The sequence below is a fragment of the Octopus bimaculoides genome, chromosome 2 (assembly GCF_046866305.1).
Source record: "Octopus bimaculoides isolate indiv1 chromosome 2, ASM4686630v1, whole genome shotgun sequence".
Taxonomy (NCBI): domain Eukaryota; kingdom Metazoa; phylum Mollusca; class Cephalopoda; order Octopoda; family Octopodidae; genus Octopus; species Octopus bimaculoides.
The window spans coordinates 32,351,792-32,368,517 of NC_142929.1; positions in this window are offsets into that span (position 1 = coordinate 32,351,792).

Below are 16,726 nucleotides of genomic sequence, written 5' to 3' on the forward strand. Positions count from 1 at the left end.
AACTGTTCTCTCCTTCTACGCTGACGTTCTCGTGCTGCGTCCCTCATGCAATTATCCATATTTTAGAAATTGTTATTAAAACAATAAATCTCCAAAATGATTCAGAGTGTTTCAATTAAAAAAAATATATTAGTTTTTGTTTAAAAGGTGAAAATATTTCTGAAATGCCTAATATGAAATGATACAGTATATAGGATATGGTAATTAATTACATTGTAGGAAAGTAAACGGAAAAAATAGAATATTTTTGATTTTGTTCGGCTCTATGAATTTCAAATGCTTTCGTCAATTGCTTGATAAAAGAAAAAAAAATGGGAAAAAATCCAGACCAAACAGAGAAATTTTAACTTAACAAAAAATATAGAAAGAGAAAGTTGCGTTTATTTCCACCACGTGATACTTATTATCGCACACACACACACACAGGGGTCAATTTCTGTTCAGTCGTAGAAAGGAATTCAAATACCCATTAGACATTCCGAAAAGACAGTTTCATGTCATCTCTCTCTCTCCCCACCTCTCTTTCTCTCTCTCTCTCTCTCTCTCTCTTTCTCACTTCCTCTCTTCTTTGCTCGGCACACGTCAAATTTAAGTATCTTAATTTTGTCATACTGATCATGGCTGCGTTGGTGGCCCCATAGGCATGGGTCTCGAGTAGTAGTAATACAACACGTAGGTGGTGGTTTCAAATTTCTCCCAGAAATTAGAAGAGATCTAGTTAAAACGTTTTATTTAAGCAATAAAATTTCTTTCAATAATGTTTTTCTCTTCAGCGTGAAACAAATTGGCGTATTAATATTATTGATAACAATAAGGAGGAGGAGGAGGAGATGATGAAGAGGAAGGAGATGGTATAGGCACACCCCAGAAAAGGTCATAGAAAATGAGAAACCAATTATAAACTGGGATCTGCCAGTATACTCAGATAGAGAAATTAAGGCCAATAGGCCGAATATAGATGTCAGTGATCAAGAAAAAGAAATTGCTTTCGAATCGATGTATCAATTCCAAATAGATGACAATGTTTCTCTAAAAGAAGCGGAGAAAATTTCAAAATACAAAGATCTGAAATAGAGGTAACACGAATGTGAAGGCTAAAAACAGAAACAATTCCTATTATTGTAGGCTCATTAGGTATGATAAAAAAAAAACGAGCATTCAAACAAATACATAACAAAGACACAAGAACTTACAATTATATATAACAGACAGAAGATAGCACTATTAGGCACCGCACACACCCTACGTAAAACACTTTCAACACAACAAGAAACCACAGCATGTACCCAAGGTACACAGAGCTGCGATCGGTAGTGCAGTGAAAGGACGTGATATAAAAAAAGACTACTGAATAATGATAATAATAATAATAATAATAATAATAATAATAATAATAATAGACAGTGCTACAGCTCCAAACAAAAGAGGGACTTATGAAAACGAAAGCCATCCCCATTAGAAGAGGAATATTCCAGGGAGACACGCTCTCTCCACTCCTGTTCTGCCTGGCACTCACACCTTTAACTGAATTGCTAAATAGAACTGGATGCGGATACAAATGCTACGGAAAAACAGTCAGCCACCTTCTATATATGGATGACCTAAAATTATATGCTAAAAACGACAAAGAGCTAGAAACACTACTACAGACAGTATACGGCTTTATCAAGGAAATAGATATGAAATTCGGATTAGAAAAATGTGCCAAAGCAACCCTGAAAAGAGGAAAATTAGTTAAAAGTGGCAATATAACACTAGATAAAGCGAATGAAATAAGAGAACTAGACGAAAGCCAACCATACAAGTATTTAGGAGTCAATGAACTAGATAGGATACAACATACACAAATGAAAGAAAAAATAAAGAAAGAGTACTATAGACGAGTTAGATCAATACTAAAAACAGAGCTCAATGCTAAAAACAAGATAATGGGTATCACCACTTTAGCTGTCCCAGTTATAAGCTACAGCTACAACATCCTTAACTGGACACTAAACGAACTATCTAAAATAGACAGGAAAACAAGAAAACTAATGACAGGATATGGGACGCACCACCCAAAATCTGACATAGAAAGGCTATATATACAACGCACAGAAGGTGGCAGGGGTCTTATACAGCTAGAAAACTATTATAAAATAACCACCATAGGACTGCAAAAATACCTACTCCAGAAGCTAGGAAAACTAATACAAATAGCCATAAAACACGAGCAAAACAAAAAACTGTTTTCAGTATTTAAGGAAGCTGACAAATACAAACAAGAAATCAATCTACCTAACAAATACGAAGAAGAAGAAGAAGAAGAAGAAGAAGAAGAAGAAGAAGAAGAAGAAGAAGAAGAAGAAGAAGAAGAAGAAGAAGAAGAAGAAGAAGAAGAAGAAGAAGAAGAAGAAGAAGAAGAAGAAGAAGAAGAAGAAGAAGAAGAAGAAGAAGAAGAAGAAGAAGAAGAAGAAACAACAAAAGCTATAAAACAAATGAAATCCAAACTAAAACTAGAACAGCAACGGACCATGATAAAACGATGGCAAGAAAAGCTCCTACATGGTAAATACGGGGCTAAACTAAATGCAAAATAAATAGACAGAGAAAATTCCCAGCAATGGTTGAGAGGCTCAGGACTCAAAGCAGAGACTGAAGGATTTTTAATTGCTGCACAAGACCAAAGCCTCCGCACCAGAAATTACCAAAAACACATAATGAAAAGAAACATAACAAGTAACTGTAGAATATGTGGAGATGGACAAGAAACAATAAATCATATTATCTCTGGCTGCCCAGTCCTGGCTAAGAAGGAATATATTCACAGACATGACAGAGCTGGGACCTTTATACACTGGAAGCTATGCCAACACTATGGAATAACAACAGAAAAAAGATGGTACAAACACACGCCAGAAAAGCTCACAGAAAACGAGAAAGCAACCATACTCTGGGATATGCCAATACACACAGGTAGAGAAATTAAGGCAAATAGACTTTCAAAATACAAAGACCTGGAAATAGAGATAACTCGAATGTGGAATCTAAAAACAGAAACAATTCCTATCATAGTAGGTGCCTTAGGTATAATAAAAAAATATTCAGACAAATACATAACAAAAACACCAGGACTTACAAATATATATAACATACAGAAAATTGCACTACTGGGTACTGCACACATTCTACGCAAAACACTTTCAATACAGTAACCATAAGAGCACCACAGCAAACCACAGTACATACCCAAGGCGCACAGAGCTGCGCTCGGTAGTGAAGTGAAAGCACTTTATAAAAATAAAACTACTGAATGATAATAATAATAATAATAATAATAATAATAATAATAATAATAATAATAATAACGCAATATATATAAATGCCAAATGTTTTGGTGAGTTACTTTTGCCCTACGCTGTATATATACATGCACATAGCCATATTGTCAATGTGATTTGATTATTTCACTTATTGTTCTAACAATTTTATACCAATACTTGTTGCTTCTCGCAGCTAAAATTTTATGCATTCTAAAACAACTTGGAAGCGTTGAATTAAAATGTGTAATGTTAATGAACACTTATGGCTGCGCAATGTCTTAATAATAAATAGGTAGTAAACAATGAAATTAATATACAAGTGACTAGTAAGCTTTGTCGGTGAAATCTTTCTCTAGTAAGAATTAGGGAAGTCCGATATCGTTGCTTTGAAAAGCTCAATGTGATCATCACATTTATAGACTAATTGCCGAAAACTCTTTCAACTAAGCAAATAGATTAGTGACCTCTTATTTTACAGTCATTACTGTCAATGACTGGCGCGTATAGAAGCAATAAACTTAACACTACAGCCTTAACCAACAACATAGGCGACTCCAATTGTCTCTGAAAAATCTCTAATAAATTCAATTATTTTATTGTATTATATTTTCTTGTTAACGTTGGTAGTATTATATACAAGAATGTAATATATTATTTACTATTATAATATCCGTATCAATACCTTTAGTTTGTTTATTGATAAACTTACGTCGATACATTTCCAAAGAAATGGTAAAATTATCTAAATTATATCCTTCTCAGATGTTTTAAAAACTTTAAGGCTTATCTTGAAATTTTATGTCTTACGTAAATGAAATAAAGGTTGCAATAGAGCCAACAATTATAAACTGACACCTTTTTTATTGAAAATTTATAGAATTATTTTTGAAGCTGTTAGCAAGTTAATTGTTATAATTATATAGTTTCAGAGATGTTTTTATATCCACGAATAATATGCATTGGTTAAATGTGTGTGAATCAAGTACGTTCTAACACGGTAATTTTAGTTCAACATTTCTCACGTACGAGGTGGTGCTGAAAAGTTCCTGACTTTGGATAAAAGAAAATACAGGATGATTAGTTAATTATGATTTTATTCAACATATTCCCTTCTCAGATTCAACACTTATTGCAGCGATCCTTCAGTTTTCTAAGCCATGTAAGTGAACTCAGAATGTTGGGCGTCCAACCAGGCCTTTAGCGATACCTTTCAAGCCAGAAACTTTTCAGCTTCTGGTAACATATCTTTAAGAGGTGCCGTGCCCTGTGAGGTTTTTCCCATTTTCCATTGTATTTGAACATGAGTAGATATAAGTAGTTATAATCGAAAAGTGAAAACTAATTTTTGACTGCCTTCTGATAGCGTACCTATGTTATATGGTAATAAAATAAATAAGTATTTTAATTTATTAGTGAGAGAAAATGTAGTTGAGAAGTTCACGTCTTTTTAGGGATACTTCATTTTTAGCTAAATGGCTTTTTTTTATTGAATTCCAAGTTAGTTGTTGAATCTGTTTATTGAAAATAACCTTAATCCTGTAACACTGGTTAATAGTTAGAAAATTAAGGATATGCTACATTTGAATTATTCATTTCCTTTATGGCTAAATGAAATGTGTGAATTCTCTCCATTTTGTTTTAGTTGAGTAATATACGTCCTTTATTTTAAGTGCAATTATCCTAATTTAATGTAGAATGATAAAACTATTTAAGGCCCTTTTAACGCCAGCTTAAGTATGGTAAAAGGTTGTGCTAAATTACGTATGTTAAACATTTTTGCAAAGAGAATCAAGAAGCAATCATTAATGATATATGTGGAAATCCTGGATTATTTTAGTTATTCATTATAATTTGTTCCGGTAAGATGTCGTTTGTTTTGGTACAGACCCTATCAATTTTTAAGGAGATGCATCACGTTTGTTTCAAACAGTCGTACAAGGTTCTCGGCAGACTAATAACATAACATCATGGTGCTTTGACACACTTTTTACTTTCCTACAGGCTAAACTTTAAAGCTAAGCCCGTCATACAGTTTTACGGCATCTCCTTTACCATTTGTAGACTCCGGTACAACCTCCATCATCAGTAATTTGTAACAGTCGAACCACCCACCTCTCTGAAAAGCAAATATTTGAATCCAGTTCTGCTATCCAGTTTACACTCGACAATGGAAACTCAACCATAAACATTTGACTGCGCTTATGTAGATTTCACTCTCGTATCTCATCACATCTGTCACGTTGTTATCAGCAATGAGGATTTCTAGTCACCCAGGATTAAAATCTCTCTCCTCCATTCTTCCAAATACTTTTGCTATATCCCTGGTTTAAATACAGCTAATATTAATTTTCTATGGTAGAAACTGAGAAGAAGCAAATATTTCCCTTGCTGCAGTACCAATCTATTTAAATAAATTTCACGTAAGTATTGGTATCTATTTCCACACATACTTAAAGGGGATTACATTCCCCAAGAATTCTAATTGTTACCTGACTGAAATGATATTACATGATGGTAAAACGAATGGTAATAAAATTAATCTTGTGCTAATGTAATTAAATCTAGATTGAGATATTTGAAACTAGAAAATGAACTAGAAAAGGATGGACGCAATCATAAAATATTGGTTTCACATTTTGGTACAAGGCCAGCAATTTCGTGGGAGGAGATAGGTCGATGTGCTCAACTGCTACTTATTTTATTGACCCCGAAAGGATGGAAAACAAGGCTGACCTCAGCAGAATTTGAACTCAGAACTTAAAGACAGACGAAATTCTGCTACGCATGTTGCCACAGTCATAAAATATTACTGTAGAAATACCATCAGAGAAAAGAAAAAGAGAAAGATACCTACCTTATAAACGTATCTGTTTTAGAAATTTACAACCGTACGTGAGCGATGAGCTTCAGACATCAAGAGGTAAAATAGCTGCTCAGAAACTACGGCTTTTCCTTTCAGCTGAAATCATTTACATGAAATTAGGCGTCAGGTTAGTTACTTCCATAACGCAAATATATTGCATAAATGAACATTTTATATTCGTAATAACATATTGTTTACAGGTTTATTTCGAAAATTTTTCTGAATATATGAAATCCTATAGATGCAAAACTAATTAAGTAGACATCTAATAAAAATTCTATTTATTTGATGGTAACAGAAGTATTTCACTTGACTCCCTTGAGGTAAATATTCAAATGTGAGAAACCATTTTGAAAGTTATCATTTTAGTATTCATACGCTTCTTTTCTAAAATAGAGACATATACTTCTTTTTACAAACAAATTCATACCTGTTTCAAAATATTTTTCGGAAAAGTTAAATAGCGAATAACCAGACGGATTATATAACGTGATATTAGCTAAAGCTAGGCTTTAAGTGAAGCTAGTATATATGATGTCAGATGAGTCTCGAAACGATGCGTAAATAAGTTTGATATCGATGAGTATTTGTTAATAAAAATAATGATAATTATTATTTCAATTTTGGCATATGACCAACAATTTTGGTCAGTTATTATCATCGGCTACTCTCTCTCCAAAACTGCTGGCATTTTATCAAAACCTGAAAATAGCAATACCAGCAATAATTCGAGATACTTCCTACTATAGACACAAGGCCTGGAATTGGCCGTGTAGTGAATAGAGCGCTGAAAAAAATGTTTGTAAAATGACGAGGGTAATGGGTAACAAACGTCTGAGAAGTACTAGCCTTTCATGTCGATATAAAAAAGATCAACTTTTCAGAAATCAGAGAGTTCAAAAATCCAGTTATCATGGATATAGTTTTCGTTGTCATGTAGTAAGGGAATAAGTATGAACTTAATATTGTGAGATAAAAATAAACAGTTGCTATATACAAGTTATAATTAGACTATCGGGTAGATTGACAGAGGCACAAGCGATCAGGTCTGATGCTTCTATACGAGTAATTAACAATACATTGGAATATGGAATTAAGTTTGCAATATGCTCAGATGATGAGCTGGACGTCAATAGTAATTTCAATAACTTAGATTATCTTTGTTCGTGCAAAAGATAGTTGTAATAAGCGTATCGAAGATAACGAATAAATGGAGCGAACTTAGTGATCACTTACATATTTTAGCAACCAAAAGATACCTAGAAGAATTCTTGCGGAATAACTTGTTCGATGCGTTATACTTCATGGCTGTAAAAATATAATAGGAACATAAATTCATTAGATCAAGCATGATTAATTGGACATGCAACGTCAACTTTGGGTAAATATTAATTATTCTATCGAAATGATTATCCAAATAAGCAAATATTATCAGTGTTCATGAACAATTGGTCTAAGCTGAAGCAAGAGGGAGGACTCACAAAATCTCTAACAATAAGAGAATTAAATTTAAATGAAGACACACAGAGGTGTGGAGAGATAGTCTGCTCTTTGGATATTGATCTGACAAATTTGGATATGTTTCCATTATACTGGGCGTTCTCCACGAAGCAGAAGATTTTGTATAAAGAACATTCAATGGTTTAGCAAATTGAAATAATGACAGTAAAATTTCATATCGTTGCATTCTTCAGGAAGAACATATAATACAGGTTAACATGTCACAGGAGAGGACCGCAAATATTTTTCAATTGAATAAATTTATTACCATCATGCGAAAATCACTGGATTTAATTAAAATGTATTTTCAAACGACGTGAGTGACAAATCTCGAGACAAAAAAAATTATTTTAAATTGGGACATACAGACCTATGGCGCTAAGAATGATCTTTGATCACAGTTGTATCAAGTTTGGACATCTTTTAGTCTTATTGGAACTCCTCAGCTAAAGTCTACGCATCTTACAGCTTTGTGGGGACTTTTGGTAAGCATTTAATAGTCTACGCTTCACGGAGGGAGCTCAATAAAATCGAAACGTAAAGCGTGCGGAGTTAACTCTATTGTTGTTAAAGATCAACCTTACACAGCATTGACATGCATGCATCAATTTAATATAAATGCTTACTTCGTTTAATTTTGGGAAGACCTATTCTTTGTTACAGATGATAATGACATTTTTTGCCATTCGTATTATGATTTCAAATAATTAAAGAGTCTTTTTCGGTTACCATGTGAAACATTTTATTTTATACATGTATCGTCTTTCATTTTTCTGCATGCGAGTTTCTGTGTTTGATTTAAATAGAGGATTATTCCTTTATACGTATTTTATATTTAGTACAATTTTGTTTAATTTGTTATATTTTCTTTCAGTTTGAGATGATGTTTATGTATGACTGACTTTATGTATGACTATGTGTACTTTTATGTATAAAAATGTGTATTTGTGTATGTACGCTTGCATGCTTTACAGGAAGATATAATTATAAAGGAAAAAAAAACTAAAATAAAAGCTAGATAGTAGCAAAAATATTTACCAAAGTCTTTTCGTTAGCCCACAATAACTTCAATGTAATTTGCTACAGACTCACTTAATTTTAACAATATCTAACCGAAAGTTTGCACTGATTTGCATCCAGAATGTTACTTGTTTAATTAATTAATAGTCTTTGTTGTGTCATCTCTTCATCTTTCTATGCTAATATTTTTACGTCTGCTACGTTTACTGTTTTGATGTTGTGGTTGTAATTATTGCTACTGCTGATGATGCTACTACTGTAGCTGAAATAAAAATAAACAATATATTAATGAGTGACAGACACTGTTGAAATATAGTAGCGTGATCAAGAATAATAATTTCTTGTGTAGTTTGTAGAAATGTTATTTAGTGTAATAATACAGTGAAGTGCTATGATGTATAACATAATGTTTGAGCACGTAAATCATTTTAATTACTTAGAAGTGTAATGTGGTACAGCGTAATATATATGAGTATACTAATGGAAAATTTGTATGCAATTTAATGTTTAGAAACGTTCAAATATTTTCATATTTTAATATGGCCAGAGCGTTCTCCATTTGTCCAATGATTCGAAACTTTTATTGCTTGGTCTGTTAGTATTTATTCGTCGTGTCGTCATGTTCAACACTGAATGGAGATAGAAAATGTTGTCGGAATCATTTTATTACTTTAGCTAGTGTTGTTTTTGTACAGTTTTCTTATATGCTACCGATTATATTTTTTGTAACGATGGAACATTGTGCAAGAAGTTCTAGACTCATAGATCTGTGATAACATGCATACAATAAAACATATATCTTATTGGAATAAGAACATTTGCTTAATTGCCTCATAATAAATTAGTTCCATCTCCCATAGTTGTGAGTTTAAACCTTTCTGATTTTGTCCTTTCTATTCTACTCTTCAAATGCTGATAAATAGTTTGCCAATAAGGAACGTTCCAGTATACAACATTCTTCGCTTTTCAAATATTAACTGCGTGCTAAAGAGATATATCAATACTTTGCCACAAACATTGAAAGATAAAAAGATAAAAGGGGTTTATTTCCATAGTTTATAACAAGCATCTACAAACCACGGATCTCCTTATGAATATAGGCTATTCAATTTGCCTTGCAAAATGTAATCATAACAGGGATTTGCTCTTGAAACTTTTGTTGTCTTCAACAAAATTTCCCATTCTAACTTTTCTAATTTGTTTAATTTTTTTAATTTTTATTTTATAAAATACTTTCGGCTAAGTAAATTTGCGTTGCTGGTGTCTTTTTTTCTGTCATAATGTAATCCAGCAGTTGGACGTTACCTGAGATAAATATTGTCTATAGGAATACTAATTATCTATGCTGTTTATAGAGTAAAATGATAACCGTATTTGTAAAAACATCTTTTTGTGTCGCATAAGCAGCTTGAGAACCGACAACTTGACGACGCATTGCTTGGCTACAGCGAGTGTTCATTCCAATTTGGAATATTCAGATAAACGAGGTTTATCCGCTTTCCGATCTTTATTCGTTTGACAACCGTAAGACAGGAAGCAACTTTCCCTGATATTCACTATTATAAAATGAAATATAAAATATACTCTCTGTATAACCATAGATTTGCTTAGTAGCATTTTCATATAAAATTACTTCTACTTAACTTATATGTTGGTCTCTCTTCGAAAATGGAATGCATTTTGGTAGATCCTTTTTAATTTTGTTTTTAACACATACATAGAAACAGTTATATTCATGTATACATATTCCCTCGTTTCTAGCTCTTCTTGCATGAGAAAAATTATCTTTGTGTCTTATTAATACGTCAAAATAAAAACCTTTTACTTGATTCCCTCAGCCTCACCAAATAAGTAACATGACTTCCGTTTTCCGTGTTGATATTATCGTTTGCCACTGATCTGCTTTGATTGTGATAGCAGTGAAATCATCTGTAATTCACTCTAATGAATATACAAGTATTCCAGTGTGCATAAACTAATCAAGTCACACTTACACAAACGACAAACTGAAAACTATGATATTGCTGTTGTCCTTTAACCAAAGTCATCTTTGTTCTTTTCATTTCATCTGTAACCATTTCGTGTTTATCAATCAAAATATATCTAGGTATTTGTCTGTCCTTTAAAAGAGAATAGGATGATATTTGATGAGGATGAGGATTCGGCTGCCATTTCTAGCAAACCAAATGACTACAAAGATGCTCCCTTCACTAATATTTTAAAACGAAATGAAACATGAAATAATAATTAGATAATATTCATATATCAGAGTACAGAAGTTTATCAGAACTACATCAATTAAAAGACAGGAAGCTATATTAAATTCTAATGGTGATATGTTGATAGATTTTAATTCGCGTCTTCCTACTGAGAATTATGAGCAATAAAATAACAGTCGACTGCTTTCCTGTGGAGATGTACCTTTACTGAAACAGCATTTAATCAACAATTGCCATAGATATGTATACTAGATGGTGATGCAGGGAAAGGGAGTGGAAAATAGCAGACATACAACAGCCACTAATAAATACTGCATTATTTAATTATATTGTTATTGTCAAATTAATAAATTACTAGTGCATCTGTCATGTGAAACTCGTAATAAAAATTGCTGATATAAACATTGGGATTACTGATAAAGCTTTTCTTAAAATCATTCATTCATGCCATCGCTATCATAAATTGTCTTGCAATTAGCAACACCTTCACATTTGTTACCACTATCACCATTAACAAGAAGAACAGTAATAACGATGATAATAGAATTCCAGCCATGAGCTCAACACCCTTACCACCAATACTAAAATAAACTCAGTTCACCATGAAATATTTCACCATACAAATCAATAAGAATCATTTCAAACATAATTCAGACACACCACAGTAAACATTAATAATACTGCTAACACCCTATTAATCATCAACTTATCCCGCAACAATCTCACTCCACCATCATTACAGTTTCATCATAATTTCAATAATAACACCATTATGACAAATTGCGTCTTGCTACAAACACATCATCGTCTTTCTCCTCACTAACTCGAAACAACGTAATAGACAAATCTTCATCAAAATAACCATACAGATTTTTTAATCTTTCGGCTTTCATTTGCTAACATGGATCGAATCAGTGTACCATGTAGCATATTGTTATTCATTTCAACATTTTGATATCACTTTTATGAGATACATGATACCAAGTTGCGATCTTACCACTTATTCCTCTATCATCGTTGGTTTCTGTTTTCCATGTTTACCTTTCAATGAGAGTGTTGAACACTTTTACCTTGCATCTTTGCGTACATTCCCATCGCAGGTTTATAGCAACGTAGTCGTCTCCCATGCATGCACTGACTGCTAATTTCAATGTCCAACAGCTCTTTAATTTAACATTGACTGCAAATTCTCCGTAAATAACATGGCATGTTCAAACTAGCAGTAAGATCCATTCAAATTACAAGCTACTGCGTTAAAAAAGGATATATTTAACAAGGTAAACACTAATTCAAAGCAGATGTGAATTTTATATTGAAAATGGTATTCCTTTTCCAACATGACAAAGTGGTATGAAGAGACACTGTAAAGTCAGGCAGTGAGTCATTGTAGGAGTTCGGTAGTAGTAGAGTCGTTGTACGAGTTCTCAGTTGGAGTCAGTGTCAGTTACGTAATATATATACGAGTTCGAGTTACCGTCAAGGTTGACGTATCAAAGTCATTTTTCTTGTGGAGCTATCAGCGATAGCACGATAGGCAGGTTAAAGATTCGACGCGGAATACTACCGCAGCATAATAGTGGTGACAAGAATATTACAGTGCCAAGAATTTTCTATTTACATCATCATATATTTTACGCATGCTTCACCTAATTTACATTCTTTATGATTGAAATAACCATTCCTTGTCAATAGAAGTAGCACATTTTTCTCTCTCTGGCTATTCTTGTCTCTAGCTCCAGCCTTGTTTACCAAGCACTCATATCGCTCTTCACCTTGCTTGATGTGTCTCATCAACAAGATCGTACGAGTAACGATAATTCTTTCTTTCCATAACAACAATCCATCGGATTCTCTCTGTAATAAATCTTTTTGCTCTAGCAAGCATGAATTTACCGACACATACTCTGGAAAATTCACTTGTATCCACTCCTTCAGTCTCATAAAGAAGGAAGACGTTGTGATAAACACTACGGCCCTTCCTCTCTGGATTCTTTCTCAAAATTAAGGAGAAAAGAAATAGTAAAATTCCTTTGAATAATTTTAACTAATAACTTTCAATAGCAATTTAATTGGCACAAATTCAGTGTTGGTATTACAAGTAGGAGCCAAACACATATGTGACCTTTACATATATATTACTGGAATATATGTTGTGAACTTCTATGATCAGAAATACAAACATCCGATTATTCGTTAAAATCACATAACATTTAAGTGTAAATAAGAAATATATATTTATTATAGATATAGATATACATAAATGCATGCATATATACATATATATATATATGCATTCCATGTTTGCCTCGAGTTCACTGCTTTATGAGACAAAGGATTTCCTGATTTTCGAGATAACTTCATTGACAAAACGTCGCTCTGAAAGTGAGGCCATTCTGTCGTATCCAGCTGTCACTGATACTCATTTTCAGATGAGTAGACAAGAGTAATGCAAAATGGCGTATCTTGGTCTTCACGATCATCCGTCCAATTTCATCAACTATAGACCACATCCCTTAGCTACATACTCATACATTAAGCCAACCTTCCGCACTGTTGACAAAGCTGGAGTATCATCTCCTAATGTAGCAATCAAGTCAGCATGAATGTCCTTGGGAACTAAACCTTTTGTCTGCGGGTACTTATTAACATCAAGAGGCTACATTTTTGTCGATTTCCAAGAGAAGTCGCTACTAGTTCCCTTTGAAATTTTTGAACAGTTAGCTGTTAATTTACCTGGACAAAAAAACAATGCCGTTATTAATAAGAGGAGTTGAAATGAATGCACGCAAGATTTCACAGTTCTAGCACAACTACTTCATAGCCAGCCTATGTGCTTTTCAGCCAGATACCACAAATCATATAAATATATATTAGTGTATTATATGCTTGGGTAATAATAATTGCTTATTTTTCTGAAGTAAATATATAAATGCGTTTCATTGACTTTACATGCAGGCATAGATTGTTGGGAGTTTGCATACCTTTATACCTTTATCTGTATCTGTGTGTATGAGTGTGAAGCGCGGGTGTATGTATGTATACATAGATATATCTGTGTGTGTGTGTGTGTGTGTGTGTGTGTGTGTGTGTGTGTGTGTGTGTGTGTGTGTGTGTGTGCACGTGTATATGTATGTATACATAGATCTCACTGTGTGTGTGCTCTTGAGAAAGTACGTATATATGTCCAATGTTTTCATGCCCAGTATTTTCAAAAATTCATTTTCTCAAAGGTTAGGAAATTGATGGAATAAAGGTAGCAGACAATGCAAAATAGTTGATTTTCTTGACTTTCTGAACGATTAGATTCTTGATCCTTTATTCGTTCTGTAAAATGATACCTGTTTTCAGCAGATCAAGCAGTCATACATCGGGACGTCTCTCGTTTCAAGGCCACTGCCTTTACTTGGTTCCTCGATCTACAGAAAATAAGAGCCAAATTTCCTTCAATTCAATTCATCTCATTTTAGAATGAAAATCATACGGAATTTAACAGACGTTGAAACATGAAAATTTTTTGGATGCTTAACGAAGGAACTGTTTCATTTTAAATCTACATACTGCAGCAAATAGCAAATGTATTAATTTACAAATAGTAATCCGTTCTACACAAATATTTCATATTGCGGTATACTTATGAATTTTCTACTTTAGGTTCCAAATTTAAGCATCATATTTATGGAAGAATTTGTGCATACTGAATTAGGCCTTAAGAGCTGATGAAAAAGCAGCGATAAAGATTAAATGATTTAAAGAAGATTAAAGCACATTAATTAGAAAAAGCTTTTAAAGGGATGCTCAACAAGAAGCGTAGTTATATGTGGTATATAAAAAATAGTTCACAGTAATCAAATATTCAAACGTGTTTATATACTTCAATATTTTCTGACATATTCAAATATAAGTTTTAAAATAAATTCCATTAAATCTTACAGACAAGCATGGACATAGGAGGTATACCATTTGACCAAAACAGTTATTAAGATTTAAAAAAAACAAAGAAAATAATTTGATGAGTTTATTAAGCACTTTTACAATATATGTGTATAGAAAGTGTGAAGTTACATATATGTAGAAAACGTATAATTACATATGTAGCGTAGTAAGCATTCATATATGCATAAATCCATATATACATTCATGTGTGCACATTGTGCGTCTATAGCTGTGTGTGTGTGTATGTGTGTGTGTGTGTTTGTGTGTGTGTGTGTGTGTGTGTGTGCGTGTGTGTGTTTGTGTGTACACTTTACATATAATAATTATGCGTATCTGCGTCCCATTGGAAGCAGTTGGTGACAAGAAAAGTTTCATATTGTGTCAAATATAAAAGAATATTAATCAGAAACAATAAAGCAACAACAAAGTGAATGAGCACAATAACGATGAAGACGACGATGGTGACGACGATGGTGACGACGATGGGATGGTGATTGCGACAATGATGACAACGCTGAAGACGACAATGAAGATGACGATGAAGACAGTCAGGAGAATGGGGTGCAGTAAAATAATCATGATGATGACAATGGTGGTAATGATGACGACGACGACGACGACGACGACGATGATGTTGATGATGATGATGATGATGATGATGATGATGATGATGATGATGACGATGATGACGATGATAACCAGCTTAACAACAAACTACAATGGAGCACTTAAATTTATTACATTGCCACAGGTTAGTCGTTACAGAAAATATGCACTGAAATTTCTTGCTGAAAATTGCAATTAAAGTTTTATACAATATCGAGACAACTTTATAATGGAAAGCATTTTCAGACATGTTAGCACACTCCATTTCACAAGAACTGTATTGAAAAGAAAAATGAAGGAAAATAATAATGTAGATAAGGTTTGCTAATCAAAAGAATATTTAAGTACGTACTTTCAATAGAAATTTTACGGTACAAAGTCTTGTTTACATTTACTGATGTGTATTTTTTTTTTAATTCTTTAATAAAAATAAAAGCTTCAATTTCTTTGGCATGAAATTTACTTTGAAATATTTTTTCATCAAGTGCAGCTTTTGCTCATAAAATAATGATGCAAGTGTTTAAAAAAATGTATTAACTATATTTTGATAGACGTTTATGCAGAAGTTTGATTTGTAAAAAGTGAATTTTAAAAAATGTAATTATGTAAAAAAAGTATATATATTTTTAGTTTACGAACGACAAAACAGTTAAAGATAATATTCATCAAAATATATCGTTTCTACCATTTCTTAACAAATAATTTTAGAAAGTTTTTAAATGAACACAATACGAATTTTGTTCTTAAGAGGACGAATATGCGTAAGGCTTTTGTGAATTCAAAAGAATCACTCAAAGAAAGGAAGTTAACAGGAATTTTATTAATAATCTAGTAAGGATATAAGAAATTCGTTACAAAACAATGGCAACTACAAAATTTCAAATTTCTAGCAATTTTAAATATATTTTTTATTAAAACTTTTAAATCTTGTTTCAAAAATATTTTTATTCGCTATAAGAATGACAACAACACCGAATACTTGCATAAAAATGTCTTTTACATATCTTGAGCGCAAAACCATACACTGATCAACCTTTTCATTTATCTGTTCGTGATGGATATGTTGTAGAATGCATGTTATATCATGAGAATTCACGCACATAGACACAGATACATACATACGCAAATATATATACATATATATGTATATACATATATATATATATATATATATATATATATATATATATATATATATATATATATATATATATATATATATATATATATATATATATATTCATAAGCATATATATATATATACATATTCATATAGTTGTTTA